At 38.1% G+C, this 20,934-nt stretch overlaps 1 pseudogene; it reads right to left on the bottom strand.

The window, feature by feature from the left end:
• LOC110260069 overlaps nt 1–12,092 on the bottom strand; it is a 38,547-nt pseudogene extending 26,455 nt beyond the window's left edge.

Here is a 20,934-nt window from a genome sequence, read left to right as displayed (position 1 = left end):
AAGTTGATAAAGTTAAATATCCATTTATGATTAAAAGAAACAGAACACTGCTCAGCAAAATTGGACTAGAAAGGAATTTTTTTATTTTTATTTTTGTCTCTTTAGGGCTGCTCCCTGGCATATTAAGGTCCCCAGGCTAGGGGCTGAATCAGCTACAGCTGCCAGCCTACACATCAGCCACAGCAACATGGAATCTCCTCGAGCCGTGTCTGTGAACCACACCGCAGCTCATGGCAATGTTGGATCCTTAACCCACCGAGCAAGGCCAGGGATTGAACCCAAACCTTCATGGATACTAGTTGGCTTCATTAACCACTGAGCCACAACAGGAACTCTGAAAGGAATTTTAAAAAATCAGACTATTCTGTTACTCTATTTGCAGCATAACAAATCTTGTGCACCACCTGTGGTCAGGAATTCAGGTGTGGTTCTGGCTCAGGGTCTCATGATAGTGCATTCAGTCCGTGCCTGAGGCTGTGTTCATCTCAAAGCCTTCTTCCTTCACATATTTGGTAAGTGCCTGGGCTGGTAAGACTGAGACACAGGGTGTTGGAACGGTTGGGTACCTCAGGAATTGCTATCCATAAGGGGTCCCTCCATATGGTTTGCGTGTTTTAATTATCTTTATAGTTTATCTATCTATAAACTCTATAGATAGAGTTTATCTATAAACTCCAAAATTTACTGGCCTAAAACAACAAAATTTATTTATTATTTCTTATATACTCTATAGGTCAAGGAATTCAGGAACATTTCAGCTGAGTGATTCTGGGGTCTCATAAAGTTGCATACAGATGCCTAGTAAAGAACACTTCTTTTTTTTTTTTTTTTTGGCTATGTCTTGGGCCACTCCTGCGTTATATTGGAGGTTCCCAAGTTAGGGGTCAAATCAGAGCTGTAGCCACCGGCCTACACCACAGCCACAGCAACGTGGGATCCGAGCTGCGTCTGCAGCCTACACCACAGCTCATGGCAATGCTGGATCATTAACCCAATGAGCAAGGGCAGGGATCGAACGCGCAACCTCATGGTTCCTAGTTGGATTTGTCAACCACTGCACCACGACAGGAACTCCATAAAGAACACTTCTTTAAGTGTTCTTTTCTCACATGTTTGGTGACTGCCTTGAAATGTCTGAACATCTAGAGTCTGAAACAGCTCCTTGAACATCTACTAACTCTATTTTTCTCTACATATCTTTTCAGCATGGTGGTTCCAAGGCATCTGGACTTCTTACATGGCAGGTCAGGACACCAATGGCACATGTCCCAGGAAAGAGAATTAGGCAGAAATTGTACCATCTTTTATGATCTAGGCTTAGACGTCTACAGAGCTATAGAGCTTCAGATTCATTGCACTTTACATTAGTCAATTCATTACAAAGCCCTCCCAGCCCCTTTTCAGGGGAGGGTATATAGACTCACCTCTTCATGGAGGAGTGGCAAAGTTCTAGAAGAACATGTGGAACTGGAAATACTATTGCAGTCATGTTTGGAGAATGCTATCTGCCATAATGACAATGATATCCAAAAAAATAACTCCAACAAACAGGATGCATAGTTTTGAGACACTGAAACTATTTGCTTTAAGATTGAGTATTATATAAAGATACATTTTATCACTACTTTTATTCAGCATTGTACTGTAGATTCTAGCCAAAGAGTAAGAAGACAAAGAAATAAAAGATGAGTAGAAAAAAAGAAAAACACTAATGAGGTGAAATTATTTGGAGACAGTATTTTTGTATAGCAGAGAACTCAAAAGAACATCCTAATAAGTTATTAGAATTGATAAAATAATTAAGCAAAGTTGCCAAAAAATCAATATGCAAAACCCAATGACTTGGCTATACATCAGCAATGAGTCAAAAATATAATGAAGCTGGGAAAAAATAAAGAATGGTAAGAAAGAAAAAGACCTATATACCAGCAAAGAAATAGACAGAGCCTGGAAAATAACTAAAGGTCATTGGTGGATGAGCCAAATACATGAAACTAATAGGGAAAAAGCTTAATCATTTACGGAAATTTACTATATGATAAAGTTAGCATTCAAAGGGGAGAAGGCATACTCTTAATAAATAGCCTTGCTACAAATGGCTTAATATTTCACAAAATATGAAGTTAAAATGACTACTCATTTTTTACACCAAAATAAAATCTAGAGGATCTAAAACATAAGTTAAAATTAATAAATAAAGCCATAAAAGCAGTAATATAAACAAATTAAAGGAAATATGTCATTTACAAAAGCATCAAAAGTATAAAACACTTAGAAATAAATCTAAGAAGATATGATGACCTCTAACCAGGAAACGATAAGCTATTACTATTAAAGAGACTGAAATGGCCATGTTAATGAATTGGTAGATTCAACACTGTAAAGATATAAATGCTTTCTAAATTGATCTATAGATGTGGCATAAACAAATTCAAGATGCCAACAGAATTTTACAGAAATCAAAAAATGTTTATCTGAGGGCAAAGATCCAAAAATAGCCAAGATACTCCTGAAAAAAAACTGTAGACTTGATTTACTGGCTATGAAGACTTACTATAGTAATAAAATAATTTATTTTATAATTTATTTCTGATTTGGAAACAGAGAGAAAGAAATTGAAGAAAATGAGATTACATAAAAGCAGACCCACACATTTGCAGACTTTCAGTTTTTGAACAAAGCTAGCACTGCAATCCCTGAGGAAAGAAGGATTTCTTCATACATCACAGTGGGACACTTGGGCATAATGTGGGGAAAAAATTGAATGAGGAACTTTGTAAATTATATTTGAATCCTTTCCTGTTAGAGGATTATACACCCCTAGCCATCGCCATATAATGTGTAGTGCCTTTGGAAGGAGTATAGTTCTCATCTCATTGAGTCTGGCTTAAACACTTGCATATGCAGTATCTATACAGATTAAGTACAGCAGGATCTTACTCTTCCCTTCTGGTCTGGGTCCCAGAATGAGAAGACTCATGGGACGTGGAATGAGAAGACACTTGGGGTAGAGTTGAAGCAAACCTGCAGTTGCTGACATTAACATGAGGAAGAAATAATGCAAGCCACTAACATTTTGAGGGGTGAGTTTTTTGTTATTACAGCAAAGCTGACTGGTACAGACATCTAGGTCACCCTACACAAAAATAAATTCCAGGTGGATTAAACAAGTAAATATAAAAGGAAAAACAACAACTATTTTAGAAGATAATATAGGAAGCATATGTCTTTATGAAACTAGGAAAGACATCTTGTTTTTTGTTTATTTGTAGTTTCTTGTTTTGAATCCTATATGTCATTATTACTGTTTTATACAGTCAATGCTTCTTTATATTTACCTATATATTTATCACTTCCATTGCTTTTCATTTTCTTGCATCTTACACCTACTTCAATCATTCATCAATTTGAGGTCTACCGCAACATGGAAGAACATACCACGTTCCTTCTCATTGAAACATATCCTTTAGAATTTCCTTTATTAAGTTCCTTCTGATAATTTCACTGTTTGAAGGTTTTATATTTTTGGGTTTTTTTTCTTTCTTTTTTTCTGTCTGAAAATGTCTTTATTTCTTCATCATTCTCAAAAGGTACTTCTGGGAATAGAATTCTAGGTTGCAATTATTTTCTTTTAATACACTAAGATATCTTTCTATTATCTAATGACTTCCACTGTTGATATTGAGAACTGTGCTGTCAGTCTCACTGTCATGCTTTTGAGGCTAATTTTTCTTCCACGGATGCTTTTATGATTTTATCCTTGCTTCTGGTATTCTTCAGCTTCACCGTGTTGTGTCTAGTTACACATTTCTTTGTAAATATCATGCTTAGGGCTTCATTAATATTCTTAAATCTGTGCATTGGTGTCTTTCATTAATGCTGAAAAATTCTCTGGTATTATCTCTTCATTATTGCTTTATTCTATTTCTTTTCCTTGAGTGTTATTAGTCAAAGTTCTCCAGAGAAACAGAACCAGCAGAGAGAGAGTACAAAAAAATTTTTGTTTTCATTATTGTTTTTTTTTAGGGCTGCATCTGTGGCATATGGAAGTTCCCAGCCTAGGGGTCGAATTGGAGCTACAGCGGGCCTAGGCCACAGCAACGTGGGATCCAAGCCATGTCTGTGACATATACCACAGCTCATGGCAATGCTGGATCTCCAACCCACCGAGTGAGGCCAGGGATTGAACACACATCCTCACAGATACTAGTCAGATTCATTTCTGCTGTGCCACAACGGGAATTCCTGAGAGAGGTTTATTTTAAAGTATCAGCTCATGTGATCATGAAGGCTTGGCAATTCCAAAATCTGTAGGGTAGGAAAGCAAGCTAAAAGTCTAGGGAAGAGCTATAGTCTGTGTCCAAAGGCAGTTTGCTATTAGAATTCCTTCTTGTTTGAAGAGATCAGTCTTTTTCTGTGAGGGCCTCCAACTGATTTGATAAGGCCCATCCACATAATGGAGGGTAATCTGCTTTACTCAGTCTGTTGATTCAAAGGTTTATCTGATCTAAGAAACACCTGCAGAGAAATATCCAGAATAATCTTCAACCAATGATCTGGGTACCAAGGCCTATCCAAGTTTTTTTGACACATAAAACTGAGCATCACATTGTGGGATTCTATTTAGGTATATTTTAGAGCTTCTCACTTTGTCTTGGTCCATGCCTCTTTCTCTTTTATATTTTCCATATCTTTGTTTCTTTATGCAAAATGTTTGTTACTTTTTGGTTTGTGAATTCTCTCTTTATTTGTATCTAATCTGCTTATTGAACCAATTCATTTGATTTATAATTTCTATTTTCTTTCTATAAGGTTTATTTGGTTCCTTCTCTATTAATATACTTGGTCATTTCTCATATTACTGTTTTTTGCTCATTTCTTTCCATACCTTTTTTATAGTTCACATTCTGTTTCTGATAATTCCTATATCTGAAGTCTTTGTGATCTCATTGTACCAAATCTGCTCGCTTTTGAACAAGGTGTTGTGCTTTTTTTTGTATTTTATAATTTTTGATTACATATTATATATTACAAAATTTTATCTCTGGGAATTTTTTGAGCCCTGGGATGAAGGTAGGTTTCTTTCTGCCAAGTGCCTGAGGGTACATTCTAAGAATACTTTAAGCTAATTAAGTTCTCAGCTTGACCTTCTAGATGAAGTGAATTCAGGCTATAAGTTTACTTGTTACAAGAATTTAGTTACCAATTCTTAAGTGAGATTTTGTTTGCCTTTTTTACTCAGTAGTAATGGTTTGAGGCAGAGAATTTTCCTTGTAGTCTCCTGTGGTAGGGCAGGGGAGAATAGGTTTCTTGCTTGTTCCTCTTTCACTGGAGTAAGGTTGAGGCTTTTAAGATACCCATCTCCTTAGGTCACATAATAGATGCCCCCACCCCCACCAACCCTTGGGGGTCCCTGGACTTTGTCTTTTATCTCTAGTACCTGTGAAACCATAAAAAACAAAGTTCAAGTTTACCCAGTTCAGCAAATGCCCTCAAAGAAAAAAATCAATTTCATTGCTCATCTTAAATCTCTGGGTTTACTTATTTTTCCCCTTTTCATATGGTTTTTGGCCTATTCCTTATTTTCTTGCTAGATCACTAATACATTTTAAAAGATGGTTGTAAATTTTATTGTGTTTTATTCATTTTTACCTGAAGGGTTGACCAGGTTATCCAGCCTGCCATACTGCTGGAAATTGATATATTTTCTGTAGGTATATTAACATTGGTTATTACGCTATAGATTTTTTTTTTTTTAATTCTGGGCAAATATTTACTAGATTTCCAGTTATTTCCTGCTTTTAACTTGGGAGACAGTCTGTCTTTTAAGACAACTTCTTCAGAACTTCAATCTGATATGCATTTTCTTTACAAGATTAACTCTCAAACAGTGACTTAATTTCCAAGTCCCTCGTATTCTGTTAGGCTTAGGGGCACACAGCAGTAAAGCTGAGTTATACTTGATTTATATTGATTCTTTCTCTCCTTGCATTTTTGTAAATCTTTTTGTTACTTGAAAATTACATACTATATAAACTGACAATGGTTTTCAGAATATACAAAATGAAGCAAAGTACCTATGTGTGAATGGATAATTATATAAACAGAAAACACAGGCCCTTGATATCTGTCAGGACATCTAAAGTCATGACTTTGTTGTGAATAACCAAATTTCCAAAAACCAGCACAAGATATAATTTCCCTCATGAACTGTAGTAGATTATTACTGAAGGTTTAAGTTCCTTGAAACTTTTGAAGAGATTCTAAATACAGGATTAAGATCTTTTATAAACCCCCTCAATAAATAATGTAAACCTATCCTATCTTACATGACTGAAGTAACATTAAGTGTAAACATAGTCTGAAACTGCAAAATTCAGTCTTTGCTGATGTAATTGCAATTGCTCAAAAGTGTTGTGAACAATTGACAAGTCACAGGAGATCAGCAGAGTCCTCCTGTCCTTCTGAATGATTATTCAGCATTGAGGTTGGGAGAAGTGGGAGTTCCCATTGTGGCACAGTGGAAAGGAATCAGATTAGGAACTATGAGGTTGCAGGTTTGATCCATGGCGTTGCTCAGTGGGTTAAGGATCTGGCGTTGCCGTGAGCTGTGATGTAGGTCACGGACGCGGCTTGGATCTGGCATTCCTGTGGTGCTGGCGGAGGCTGGCAGCTATAGCTCCATTTAGACACCTAGCCTGGGAACCTCCATATGCCTCGGTTAAAGCCCTAAAAGGACAAAAGACAAAAAAAAAAAAAAAAAAAAAAAAAAAATTGGGGAGAAGTGTGGAAAGGGGCTTATAGAGGAAAATACAATATGAAAGCAGAAAAACAAGGACCCACCTCAGAAGGGATTCTTAAAGTTGTAAGTGCTTCCCTTAAGAATGATATGATTGGAGTTCCTATTGTGGCTCAGTGGGTTAAGAACTTGACATAGTGTCCATGAGGATGCAGGTTCAATCCCTGGCCCCAATCAGTGGGTTAAGGATCTGGTGTTGTCGTGACTATGGCGCAGGTTTCAGATGCAGGTCAGATTTGGCGAATTGCCGTAGCTGTGGTGTAGGCTGGCAGCTGTAGCTCCGATTAGACCCCTAGCCTGGGAACCTCCGTATGCCAAGGGTGTGGCCCTAAAAGAAAAAAAAGAAAAAAAAAAAAAAAAGAAAGGATAACACTAAAAGTATTGCTGAAACAAGGTAATTGTATTTGCATATCAGCAGACTCCTTGTGAGTTGAATACTTCTGTGCTAGAATATGTCTAGTGTGTGAATTTCTTCCACGTGAGAGGTGGGTCAGCTGAAGCCTATTATCTTCACATCATGCAGATTGTTAAACCAACTTTTACTTTTGGCACTTTGATTGCAGCAGTAGAAGTTATACCATCTATTGCTTCATAGAGATGCCTCTGCAGACCTCTAAACTTCCCTTGGGTCCTTCTTTGTTGAAAGAAAATTATTTTCAGTGCATTTCCTCAGCTTCTAGTTAAAGGCTTTTCATATGTCACTGAAGTTTTTGTTTGTTTGTTTTATTTTTCACTTGAAAAGTAGTTGTGCTCTGGCCTTGCAATTCAAATTCATTCTCTCTCTCTCCCTCCATAATTTTTCTCTCTCTCTCCCTGCCCCTATCCCCTCAGATCTCTGCCATGTTCCGCGATGAGGCCCACGTGACAAGGAACTGAAGCCTCCAGCCAACAGTCAGAGAGAAACTGAGGCCTTCTGACAACACCAAGTGAGTGAGTTTGTAAGCAGACCCTTCCCTCCCATTCAAGCCTTCAGATGACTGCTGCCTCAGCTAAGAGCTCACATGCAACCTCCTGGGAGACTCTGCAACAAAATAACCCTCTACTCTCCTGGAGAGTATATGAGAGATTCATCACATCATTTCTCAACCTCAAACAAAAGAGATTTTGACAATGGGCTATGATTACCCCCAAATTATTTTCTGCCTTTCTTAGATTTGTCACCTTTTCTTCAACATTAGGTCTAAAGACTATTTTTCTTTGCAGGGCTCTTTTCACCCACACAAAAAGAGAATTTTTATACCTCCTGGGATTTACTGCATATTCAGCTGATAAAGAACAGCAAGATTGCGCCGAGGAGAGGCTGCTGGGCAGTGGGGTAGGCACACCTCCTCCCGGGTTAGTATAGTGAATGAATACCCCAAACTTGTGGCAATCTATTCACATTTGTTCTCTCACAAAATTACAAGGTTCTGAAACTGTAGGGTCACCCAAAGACAGTCAAGCCAGAAAACATTGGTCTACAGAGGCCAATGATCACATATTTCCAAATTTATTGAGATTACTTGGAATTATCTGAGCTTTAAAAATAGGTGAATCTTGAAGTTCCTGTTGTGGCTCAGTGGTTAACAAACCCAACTAGGATCCATGAGGTTTCAGGTTCGATCCCTGGCCTCGCTCAGTGGGTTAAGCATCTGGTGTTGCCGTGAGCTATGGTGTAGGTCGCAGACACGGCTCAGATCTGGTGTGGCTGTGGATGTGGCGTAGTCTGGTAGCTGGGAACCTCCATACGCTGTGGGTGTGGCCCTAAAAAGGCAAAAAGAGAAAGAAAGAAAAGAAAAGAAAAAGAAATACCAGCCACTAAGGAACTCCATCATATACTTTCTCAGTCCTATTACTTCCCTGTGTTAGCTAACTACTACTGTTAAAAATGTTGACATAGAAGGAAAGGAAAAGATTAGGCAACTGACAGCTCCTCTTCTTTTTAGTCTTATTTATCACTAGAAGGTAGAAAGTGTTGATACAATGTGTGCATAACAAGAAGTGAAATAAAAACAATTTATTTAGTACTGTGCAGTGTTTCCATGCTCTGGTCAGAACAAAATATATATACATTTGTGAGCTAGGAAACACAAATTATATAATATGAATTAAATGTTTTTATATTTGTATTTGAAACTGGCATTGCCCAATGTAAAGATGAATGGTAAATTTTTATGTTAATAATTTAAAATTATTTTTCTCTTCACTTAGAATGACATAAAATAATGAATAAAGACACCATAACAAGTCAAGAGAAAGACCACAGAAGACAAGAAGTTTTGGAGTTCCCGTTGTAGCACAGTGGAAACGAATCCAACTAGGAACCACGAGGTTGCAGGTTGGATCCTTGGCCTTGCTCAGTGGGTTAGGATCCAGTGCTGCCGTGAGCTGTGGCGTGGCTGTAAGTCGCAGATGCGGCTCGGATCTGGCTTTGCTGTAGCTGTGGTGTAGGCTGGCAGCTCTAGCTCCAATGAAACACCCAGCCTGGGAACCTCCATATGCTGCGAGTGCAGCACCCCCCACAAAAAAAAAGAAAAGAAGTTTTATGTTTCAGTGCCTTTAAGGGCCTTTTTTTTTTTTTTTTTTTTTTTCTCTTTGACTGCTCTAGGAACAAGAGGCCCTGCATTTTCATTTTGCTCTGGGCCCTGCAAATTATGTAGCTGTCCCTGCCCACTCACAAGTCCCAGAGATGCAATGTACAGGAAAATGGAATGAATGAGTGTGAGGTATAAAATGTGAGCTCAGAGGGACCTTTGAGATAATCTAATCCAGTAACTTTCAGATTTATTTTAGCAGCCTAACCCATTCTTCAGAGTGAAAATCCAAAATGGAAAACAGAAAAATGCAAACTGCTTTGTTTGGGAGGGAAGGGATGGCAAGCTCCAGCCCTGTCCACCTGACTTCTGTATTCCCAGTCCTAGGTGGCTTTTTGAGTAGGGATGCGGGGAAGGGTCTCTGCGAAACCCCTAGAGTTTCTCAGGGCACAGGGGGGATATCTCTGATCCAGAGGAGCTCACTGAAATTGAGCAATTTGTCCATCTCCTAATTGCTAATCTGACCCTCTTCTACTCCTTATTGCCACCTCAATCAGCTTAGCAACCCTAAAGTATGGGGAGACCATTTGCTGGCTCTGCACATTTGTGAATACTCTTATCTTAAAGCAAGGATAATAATGTCTACCTTAGGGAGTTATGTTAAGGACTAAATGAGACACTGTAACTAAGTAAATGCTCAGTAATTAATAGCTGCAAATTTAATCATTATTATCATTATTATTCAAACCCAGTGTCCTAGCTTCCATAGGAATTAGTGGAGGCTAGTAAAACATTTGTTTTGTTTTGAAACCTTTTTAAAAATTTTACTTTTAATTGTGGTAAGTTACACATAACACAAAATTTACCGTCTTAACCATTTCTAAGTGTGTAGTCCAGTAGCATTAAGTGTATTCACATTGTGGTGCAACCAATCCCCAGAATTTTTTCATCTTGTGACACTGAAACTATATATCCGTTAAACAATTCCCCCTTTCCCTCACCATCCTAGCCCCTGAAAAACACCATTCCACTCTCTGTTTCTATGAATTTGACCACTTTAGGTACTTAAATTATCTATTCTAAGCAACAGATAAAAGGAATAAGAAACTGTGAAATATATGATATATTGTGAAGGAGGCATGTATTCCTTCTTTCTGCAAAAAGAAAGGCAATTCAGAAACTCCAGGAAAAAAAAAGCAGAAATTAAAATAAAACAAAAAACTGTACCAACAAAACAAAACCAAAAATAAAAAAATATGGTCTTAATATGAAGCAGATGGAATAGGTGTGAGTGAAAGACTTTTCACCATACAACTGTTATATCTTTTTTGTTTTTGAATCATATGAATATATCATCTATACAAAACCAATCTGAAACAAACTAAAAGGTAGCATGGGTTTGAGAAAGGAGAATCCGTGTGGACTTCTCACTAGCAACCTGCTCCTTTGAATAACTCAAAGAATCATGACATTGAAACCATAGTGTGGTGTAATTAAAAAATATATTTGCTTTTCCATCTTCATGTGAATTGCCTTTCTCCCCTTTGAAGTCCCAAGCCACTACCCTCAACACCTTTTGCCTTTAGCTGAAGATGATATTTAAGGTGAAGGCTTTAGCCATTTTGGCAAATTAGCTTTCCTGGGTCTCTCCCATGTATACGTGTTATTAAACTTTTGTTTGATTTTCTCCTGCTAATATGTCTTCTGTCAATTTAATCTAGACCAGCCAGAAGAACTTAAGAAGGGTAGAGGAAAACTTCCTCCCCCCTGACAAATATACTAGATTCATGGTAGGGAAACTCAGAGAGAAGCGCACTGTACCTAGCAATGACAGGTGGCACTCACAGGGAGAGGAAAATTTCCTGGAAGGGAAGCTAGTTCTAAGCATAACAAAAAATTACTTACTTTTGTAAATTTTAGGCCTTTTAATCAAAGGCCCCTTTGACCAAAAGCTCTCTCTTGTGGGTTTACAGGATTCTCAAAATTTATATTTTTAAAAATTTACCCATACTTTTTTATTACCAGTAGTCAGTGAAAAGAAAATCTTTGGATTTCTACTTCTAAACTTTCTCTTAATTTGTCCATTTTTCTTCTGTCCTTTCTTTTTCTTCTTAATGAGAACAGTTTTTTTTTCCTCTGATAAACAAATTTTTAGACTGTTGTACACTTTTTGAGGCAAAATTAAGTCCCTGCTTAGATTTATTGACATTCTTCAAACTAGGATTTGAATTTTGTTTTAATTTTTCTTTATGAACAGAATGCATGACTCTGAGTTTTCGTTCCATCAGTTAAGAATTATTTAATTTCAGAGCAAGATGAACAGCATCTGTATTCTGAACAGCATGGAGCAAACCCTCTGCCAACTCCTGTAACTCGATCTCACACAATCCTTACTGCCACAACACTCCCACAGTCCAAAAAGTCTTTTCCAACTGCAAATTCTTCAACTTGGTTTGGGAGATTCCCCACAAACACCAATCTCTTGTTCCTAGATGAGGTCTTAGATGCGAGATCCACTCTAATACAAAATCCATCTGCAATTTGGGCCACATTTCTTTCCAATGCTTTTGCAGCCACACTCTTGTCCTTAAACACAACATAAGCATTAATGTTCTCTGATCAGGATAAACTTTATGTTTTATTGCTGCCAGCTTTTTGGACGAAGTTCCATCTGCTGGAATTAGAGAATGAAATCATACAGATTCTATTTGTCCACACTCAACCACAACTCCTCCTGCTCTTACTAATGTAGAGGTTGTGGTTCTTATCAAAAGACTCATGTGGGGTTCCCGTTGTGGCTTAGCATTTTACGAACCTGACTAGTGTCCATGAGGATGTGGGTTCGATCCCTCTCCCTGCTCAGTGCATTAAGAATCCAGAATTGTCCTGAGCTATGGTATAGGTTGCAGACACATCTCAGATCCCAGGTTGCTGTGGCTGTGGCATAGGGGCAGCTGTGGCTCCAATTCAACCCCTTGCCTGGGAATCTCCATATGCTGCAGGTGTGGCCCTAAAAAGAAAAAAAAAAAAAAAAAAAAAAAAGACTCATGTATCAAAGATATGTCTATTTTAACATTTTCTTCCAATACAATTATATCAGATTCTGGATAGTTCACGGGGGGTTTGCATGGCACTTGTGGTCAGCATTGAAGACCTCTGCTCTGGCTAGAAAATGTGGTCCTATTAGGGTCAGTGGCTTTCTGTTTCTATCCCAGGAGTACAGGACTCTTTGCCCAGTGGGGGAACCCTGGTGCTCAAGGCCCAGTCAGCCTAGGTGTACCACGCAGTAACCCTCTGCCTTTCTGGCCTTGCTTCCTCCTCAAGTCCAGAGGGATCCTTTGTTCCCCATCCCTGCAACATCTGACTTTTGATCTCTTGACCTCATCTTATTCTGGAAGAAATCACTCCCCACCTCCCTTATTTTATTGCTGTTAAAGGTACTTTGCAAAATCCCTTCAATTCATTTAAGCTTTTACAAAAGACAGGAAGAGCCCTTGTCTCAGAGCAGCTCCTCTTTCCACTCTCTTTCCTCTACAAGTTTCCTTTGTCAGTTCTCTTTTCTCTCTGAAGTCTCTCAAAAACTCTCATCTGTGGGTGACCTGCCCCTCCCATCCTCATTGCTCTTAATTTTTTCCCCTTTTTGTAATGGCACATTTGACTTGGGTTTTGAGGGAGACAAGAAGTGAACTTGGTATTTATTCCATCAACAAGAATTTACTTTTGTTAAAATAATTCCTTTGCTCTACAAAAGATTTACAGGCAGGGTCCTTTGTAGGCTCTCTTCCCCATGTACAGACAGCATGCTTAAAATCTATATACACAAGTTGAATATTCAAAAGCTGAATTATCTTATGTTATAAGCAAAGATTTATTCACAGAAAGCCAGAAAAAATGATAAAATATTTAACCACATCTTTTTCTTCAGACACCATCTTCAAATTATTTCCAGCTTTCATGCATGTTGTTTAATTTTGTTTTTTCCATTCAGACACACAAAATATTGGCTTAAGTTCAATGGACACTAGATTGAAGCTAAAAATGTTTTGCTTTTAGCATTCCTAATAATTTCCATCTTTCTCCATTATACTGTTTTTGAGCTCTACACTTCTTTTCTCTCTTTTTCCCCCCGCTTAGCACTTAATTTATTAAATAAGAGCAAAATGCAAAAAGAAGTATTCGAATAGTTGCAAAACAGCACTAGACAAGTAAAGACAGAGACTAGGCTAGAGTACATGCTGAAATTTAAATGCTCTTTCATTAGCTAATGAACAAGGTTTGAATTTAATGTATAATACAGGTGGTTTAGGGATATCAATGTAAAAAAAAAAATCAAAGGGCAGGGTTATGTAAAAGTTGAGTGTCCCAAAATCAAGGACAGCCCAAATATACTGAATGATAGACGTGTTTAAGAATAACCACTTGACATATGGCAGAGTTTTAAGGGGGTATACACCAAGGGGACTAATTTAAAGTATTAAGATATATCTTCCATTAAATATGCATCAATAAAAAGGAAAATATATCTCTGAAATTACAATATAACTTGGTAAGTACACGACTTGGCACCGAGTAAATGCTCGGTAAGTGTTTGCTTTAACTGATTGGCACTAAAGAAAGATTAGTCTACCCAGAACTTCGAAGGAGCTTATTATCATGTCTACTGACAAAGTGCCTCTGAACTGCAGTGGGTCTGAGAAGACAGTGAAGCTTCTCCCCTCATCCAAATTTTGTTCCCTCCCTTTTGGCCCAGAAGAAAACTTAAGTCAAGCCTTTCTATTGACCATAATTGTTATTGTTTTATGTTGGCTTTTTCAAAACGCTAATTAACTTGAAGGATTTTTGTCTTAGCAAATGAATGCTTTTCCAGTACCCACAGCCTCTGCAGGACTAATCTCTTTGCAGAGAAGCTTTATACTGGCAAGAATTTACACTATCAGCTCCAGGCACTGGGCCTGCAGGAAGCTGGCTTTTTAAGTACCAATATTTTTGGTGCAGCAGTTCAGGCTCCTTTAGTGTGCAAGCACATTTCCCCCCTTTGGTTCACAGTGGCACTGAATTGCTTCTTCTCAAATAATATAATATGCTGATGTACTAGAAACTGGGTTCAGGAAAAAGGAAAGTGTGACAGAGGCATTTAAATTTTGTCAGGCCACACAGTCTTATTGTTGTTGGGTGTTTGGGCGGGGGAGGGGTGGGTTTTTGAAAGGGATTGTCTTTTAACGAAACGGAAAGAGAAAAAGGCTCCATCCTCAACTATCTGCAAAGCCAAAAACAACCTATGGCTCTAGGAAAAATGTGGAGAAGGCAAACTCTGGCAACTGAATTAATTTCATTTTCCTAAGGAATATGGATAAAAAGCACACATGTCATCTGGACTTAACCATTTATTGGACAGGAAAGACTTTTCTCTTTAGGAACATACAATAATGAAGACCAGGGATGGAGTTCTTCACATTACAGAGGGATTTATCATTGGATCTCTATGTAACCAAGAGATTTCTGTACAATAACTAGGGCATTAAACCTACTGATCTCAGAGGTGGAAGCAGATACATCAGGTATTCAGTACTGATTTGATTTTTTTTTTTTTTTTTTTTGGCCACACCTGAGGCTTGTGGAAGTTCTGGGGCCAAAGACTCGAACCCATGCCACAGCAGCAACCGAAGCCACAGCAGTGAAAATGCTGGCTCCTTAACCACTGAGCCACTAAGGAATTCTGAATTTTTTTAAGTTTTTAACTTTTCAGGAGCCCATGCATTATAGAAAGTAAGATGCCTTTTGACCTTTGCTTTGTGAATTTATTGTGAAAAATGAAGAAGCAATACAAAGTGTGCACCAGACACTCTGTCTTTAGTTTTCCTGGCATCATGATGAGGGCACAGCTCTCGAAATTCCCCTGGGCAGCTATTTGATACCTGGCTTATGGCTATACTGTAATGGGGTAATTTGACTTGTGGGTATCTTGAATTTTCTGCATGAAGATTTAACATGGTCTCATCAGTCTTTCCTAGTCCACTAGGCTAGCATAGAGCTAAAAATCATGATGCTGATAATGATAGTGAGAGTTAAGGCTTATTGAAGATTTACTCTATGCCAAGGTACTATACTAAGTACTTCACAAGCAATTTCTCCTTAGTCTTCCTAACAACCCTATGAAGCAAGTATGATTTTCTAATCCCATTTTACTGATGTGGAAACTTAGACTTTGAAATGTTAATGACTTACTTGTGGTTACCCACCTAACAGGTAATGAAGCAGAATTCAAACCCAGAGCCTGCACTTTGGGGGAAAATTTGTCCATCTTCCTTGAGTTCCTACTCCCTTTCTCCATTTAAAAGGAAAGAAAAGATGAAATAGAATGAATAGTTTCCAGTGTGGCAGGATCATCTCTCTATATATTTCTGAATATTTCCCCTTTCGTTTTGTCCTCTCACTAGTACCCAAGGGGCAGTTTTCTGTTCTCAAGTCACACAGAAGCAGAAACAAAGACTCAAAGATGCTGTTGATCAGGGTGCAGAAATAAAGAACAGAACATCTGTTTAAATTGGTGGGGTAGGAGTTCCTGTCATGGCTCAGCGGTTAATGAACCTGACTAGTATCCATAAGGACACAGACTCGATACCTGGCCTCGGTCAGTGGGTTAAGGATGTGGCACTGCCATGAGCTGTGGTGTAGGTCGCAGATGTGGCTCAGATCCCACACAGCTAGTCTGTGATTCGACACCTAGTCTGGGAACCTCCATATGCCTCAGGTGTGGCCCTAAAAATACAAAAAAGAAAAAGAAAAAAATCGATAGGGTATTCCACTCCCACAGACTGGGAAGAGGGGGGAATCCTGGAGGATGGAGGACAGGAGGCAGATGGGAGACTCAGGAGTTGGGAAGAAGCACCCCAAGAACCAGCATGTGCAGGAGTCTTATGATCAAGCTCTTCTCTCAGTACCAAGCTCACCCATCCATCCCCTACGGCTATGTCACCTGCATCTGAAAGCCTAGACCCAGAGTGAGGGACTTGGACACCTTACATGGGATGGATGTATCAAGAGAAGGCCAAAGTGAGAGTGGACAGAATCAGGTGAGAATTTCTGAGGTAAGGCAGAGTAAATATACATCATCTTATGGAGGCAAAGCTAAAATGATAAAAGCAGGTGGCTCCTTGTAATAAACATGGAGAAAGAAAAATACTATGGAAGACAAGGCAAGGTCTGGATTAGCTTTATCTCAATCAGAAATAACTAAAAATTAAAAACTATGCTCCACGTGGCAAGCCAAAAGGCATTCAGGGAGGATGAAGTTGTAAAAATATTTCCAGTCTAGATTTTCTGAATTTTGAAGGCCGTAGTGGCCGTAATCTTGATGGAGAAAACTATGGGCTCTTCAGTTTGGCTGTTCTGTGAGTGAGGAGAAAGCAGTTTCTACCACTGGTGAGCCAAAGTGGGCACCCAGGCAGGGGCCACCAGCCACACCTGAAGCCTCCCACTGTCAGTAGCACCAAAATGCATTCTTATTAGTGAGGGATTTTAGGGTTTCTAATGATGGCTTTTGAGCACCAAAATGATTACAAAAAAGTGAACTTATTTATTTATTTTTTTGGCCACACCTGCAACATGTGGAAGTTCTCAGGCCAGGGATCAAACCTGCGGCATAGTGTTGCTGCTGCAATGACAACGCTGAATCTTTAACCCACTGTGGCACAGGGGGATCTCCAAAAGTTATGTTTTAAAATTAACATTCAAGTTATCAAGGTTACAAAATTTTAAATCTACTTACTAAACTTTTAGGTTCAAGTTACAGATTGTAATATCCCACGTATTACTCTAACAAACTTTAATAATCACTCTGAAGTGGCCTTTAATTATAATGTTTTATATTATTTACAAACATAGTAAATTAAACTCTTTAAATATTTCAAATACATTGATTCATTTAATGTATTATACATCCTTTAAAGAGCTAAAATTCTCTAACAAATAGACCTTAAGAATTATAAATCTAATAATAAATTAAACATGTATATATGATGAATCTTAGGTTCTTTTGACTATTTTAAAACTGTTAACAAACTTGGTAAAACTTCAACCTAAAATCACAAGTCTAAATTCATTTCACATTAGACCTATAAGATTACTCTGTGAAGTAGTTTAAAGTCCCAAATTCTCTTAAACATGACTGATACTTAACATAACAAAACTTACATATTATTTCTAATATTTTGATATATTTCATATCTATACAAAATCTCTATTTTCAACCCACTAAGGAAACAGAATACCTCATTCCTAAACAATTTTGGTCTTCCTTTCCCTGGAAATTTTGACAGAGTTGTTCATGGACTGAAGATATTGATGAGGTTTGAGAGCTGGAGCTGAAGGCTCCAAGGGAATTCTTCTCATGGCCCCAACTGCCAGTCTGTTTGCCTAATCTGGTCTAGGGAATTTAAAGAAAGGTGTGGTCAAGTTACTATTATGCAATTCTCCAATCTACCTGGGAAAGTCTATTATATTTTGCATTCCTTTGACTCTTTAGATATAGATATGTAAATATCTTTCTAACAAGTCTAAGGACTTTAGGGCTTCATGGAATTCTTCTATTTTTCCTATCTCATGGAGACACACCAGATAAAATAATAAAATCTATTTGAATTCTGACTCTATCTCAAGGCTTTATCTGAGAAAGCTTACAATTTCTAAGGTCATTCTTGACCACCTTTCTTGAAAAGAAAACAGTCAAAGTACCTTTTACAAAGACATCATTACTTAAGAGAAGAGCCTAAAGGCTGAAGGGAACAGTGCAGGATCTAAAATTTTTGTTTCATTTTTGACAAACATGATACCTATATGTAATGTGTAATCCTGAATTTGATCCTGGATGGGGGTGGGGGGGGAGGATGGGAGGGAGATTAGCACAAGGAACATTATCAGGATACTTGGCAAAATTTTAACATACACTGTTTATTAGATAATAGTATTGTATCAGCTTTACTGTGCTTATTTAAGAGAATATCTTTATTCTTAAGAAACACACACTGAAGGGAGTTCCCGTCGTGGTGCAGTGGTTAACAAATCCGACTAGAAACCATGAGGTTGCAGGTTTGATCCCTGGCCTTTCTCATTGGGTTAAGGATCCAGCGCTGCCATGAGCTGTGGTGTAGGTCGCAGACATGGCTCAGATCCGGTGTTTCTGTGGCTCTGGTGTAGGCCTGTGGCTACAACTCCAATTAGACCTCTAGCCCAGGAACCTCCATATGCCGCAGGTGCGGCCCTAAAAAGACAAAAACAAAACAAATCAAAACAACAAAAAAAAAACCACACACACACACTGAAACATTTGAGATAAAAGAGCATTATGTCTGTAACTGTCAAATGATTTAGGAAAATAAATGCATACAATGAAGAATGATGAAGCAACTGTAGCAACACGTTCGTAGTTGCTCAATTTTTTTAATTTGTATAACTAGAAGATAAGAGTTAATTTTCATTTGCTTTTCATTGCTATCTTAAAGATAACTATCTTTAGCAGAATAAGTCAGGTGGAAATATTTGGATGAAGCATTAATAATTCTGTCACTTGAACACTAAGATCAGTGAGACTATCTAGAGATTTTTGACTTTCTTAAACAAACAAACAAACAAACAAACAAAACTACAATATCAGGACTCAGCACTTAGATATGCAGTGCTTTGTAATGCAGATATAAAATAGGGGCAATAAGGGGGCAAACTTATACAGACAGAAGGAAAAGAATGCTTATGATCCCCAGGCCCTAGTCTATTCACAGAAAGGCTTGCTTAGGTGGAATTCCTGGGCTAAACTGAAGTCCAAATTGGAAAGGAAGAAGTAAAACTATCACTGTTTGCAGATGACTTGATACCATACCTAGAAAATCCCAATAATGCTACCAGAAAACTGTTAAAGCTCACCAATGAATTCACGGGATACAAAATTAATATACAGAAATCAACTGCATTTCTATATACTAACAATGAAAGGTCAGAAAGAAAAATTAGGGGACTGACCATTGTGGCTCAGAGGTAATGAACCCAAGTAGTATCCATGATGATGTGGGTTTGATCCCTGGGCTCGCTCAGTGGGTTAAGGATCTGGCATTGCCATGAGCTGTGATGTAGGTCACAGACACGGCTTGGACCTGGTGTTGCTGTGGCTGTGGCATAGGCCAGCAGCTATGGCTCCAATCTGACCCCTAGACTGGGAACTTCTGTATGCCACAGGTGCAGCTCTAAAAAAAAAGAAAGAAAGAGAAATTAGGGAAACTATCCCATTTATCATCACATCAAAAAGAATGAAATACCTAGGAATAAACCTACCTAAAGAGACAAAAGACCTGTACTCTGAAAACTGTAAGATGCTGATGAAAAAAACCAAAAACGATGCAAATAAAAAAATATACCATACTTTTGCTTTGGAAGAATCAATATTGTCAAAATGACTATACTACCCAAGGCAATCTACAGATTCAATGCAATCCCTATCAAATTACCAAAGGCATTTTTCACAGAACTAGAACAAAATATTTTAAAATTTGTTTGGAAACACAAAAGACCCCAAATAGCCAAAGCCATCCAGAGAAAGAAAAATGGAGCTGGAGGAATCAGGCTCCCTGCCTTCAGACTATACTATACAGCCACAGTCAACAAAATAGCACAGTACTGGAACAAAAACAGAAATATAGATCAAGGGAACAGGATAGAAAACTGAGAAATAATACCAAGCACCTATGGTCAATTAATCTAAGACAAAGGAGACAAGAATATACAATGGAGAAAAGACGGTCTCTTCAATAAGTGGTGCTGGGAAAACTGGACAGTTACATGCAAAAGAATGAAATTAGAACATTCTCTAACACCATTCATAAAAATAAACTCAAAATGGATTAAAGACCTAATATAAGACTGGATTCTATAAAACTCTAAGAGCAAAATGTAGGCCAAATACTATCTGACATAAACCACAGCAATATCTCCTTAGATCCACCTCCTAGAGTAAGGAAAATAAAAACAAAAATAGGAGTTCTTGTCCTGGCTCAGTGGTTAACAAATCCAACTAGTACCTGTGATGATGTTGGTTTGATCCCTGGGCTCGTTCAGTGGGTTAAGGATATGGCATTGCCTTGAGCTCTGGTGTAGGTCGCAGATGTGGCTTGGATCCTGTGTTGCTGTGGTTGTGGTGTATGTTGGCAGCTGTACCTCTAATTTGACCCCTAACCTGGGAACTTCCATATGCTGTGAGCGTGGCCCTAAAAAGACAAAAAGTTTTAAAAAATAAACAAATGGAACCTAATTAAACTTAAAATTTTTTTGCACAGTAAAGGAAACCATAAACAAAACAAAAAGACAACCCACAGAATGGGAGAAAATATTTGCAAATGAAGCAACTGACAAGGGATTAATTTCCGAAATAAACACCTCCTGCAGCTCAGTAACAAAAAAATAGACAGCCCAACAACAACAACAAAAAAAAAATGGGCAGAAGATCTAAATGATATTTCTCCAAAGAAGACATACAGGTAGTCAAAAAACATATGAAAAGATGCTCAACATCAGTAATTATTACAAAATGCAAATCAAAACTACCGTAAGGACCACCTTACATCAGTCAGAATGGCC

The sequence above is a fragment of the Sus scrofa genome, chromosome 3 (genome assembly GCF_000003025.6).
Source record: "Sus scrofa isolate TJ Tabasco breed Duroc chromosome 3, Sscrofa11.1, whole genome shotgun sequence".
NCBI lineage: Eukaryota > Metazoa > Chordata > Mammalia > Artiodactyla > Suidae > Sus > Sus scrofa.
Note: the sequence above shows the minus strand (reverse complement) of the source record. Positions and strands in the feature narration are given on the sequence as shown.